Here is a 1,052-nt window from a genome sequence, read left to right on the forward strand (position 1 = left end):
ATGCAGTAGCCAAATTGCTCGCTCACAACTTTAATGCCAGTAGCTCACAAAGTAGAATTTTTGCTCACAAGAATCCACAGCTTAGAGGGAACATTGGCAACGAGTCGGAGAGGCACCATTCATAACAATCGTGCTCATATCGAGCCCGCCAGCTGCGCCCCGCTCTTTCGCTGGGGTTGGCTGGTTCGCGGCCAGGAGGCGAGGGGGCACAAAATGGGTGGTGGGCAGGGCTCCCTCCAAGCTGCGTCCTGTGAGCAAAAATTCCACTTTGTGAGCGGCTGGCATGAAAGTCCTGAGCAGTGTTCCCTCTAAGCCGAGTTAGTGTGAGCGAGCTCGCAGTTCTTTAGCCTCCGGCTCACACATTTTTGTCTCAGCTCAGGGAGGATGGCTCCAGAGCAAACGAACTGATGCAGCAGCCAAATCGCGTGAGCCGGTGGCTTAAAAACTGTGAGCTGGCTCACACTAGCTCAGCTTAGAGGGAACACTGGTGGCGGGGGAAAGGGGTGCGGTCTTGGAGGGGGGCCTCCAAGGCAGGGCTGTCAGAAGCAGCTTCAGGCCAGAGCCTGGCTTGGGCCCCCCAAATCCCCGCCCCCGGCCCGAAATTCACCAGCTGGAGCAGGCCACACTCAGCCCTACACCTCTCCTGCAAAATGGGGGTAAATAAAGCCGGCCTACCTTGCAGGGCCGTGGTGAGGACGGCAGCAGGATCACGGTGGGACGTGCTTGGAACATACCAAGGGACTGTATCAGCAGGACGCGTTTTGACTGTTAGTCATCATCTCAGAATATCCAGACGGGACGAAGGAGTGGGTTTCTCCTGGTCTCTTGGTGGCGGAGAGCGCCGTTAGGTCACAGCCGACTTAGGGCGACCCTGTAGGATTTTCAAGGCAAGAGAGGAACAGAGGTGGTTTGCCATTGCCTGCCCTCTGCGTAATGGCCCTGGGACTTCCTGGGTGGTTTCCCATCCAAGAACTAACCACACCTGACCAAGGTTCCCTCTAAGCCAGGTGTGTCGAACTCGTTTGTTACGAGGGCCGGATCTGACATAAACG

This window comes from Gekko japonicus, unplaced genomic scaffold (genome assembly GCF_001447785.1).
Source record: "Gekko japonicus isolate JY-2015 unplaced genomic scaffold, Gekko_japonicus_V1.1 scaffold3979, whole genome shotgun sequence".
Classification (NCBI taxonomy): Eukaryota; Metazoa; Chordata; class Lepidosauria; order Squamata; family Gekkonidae; genus Gekko; species Gekko japonicus.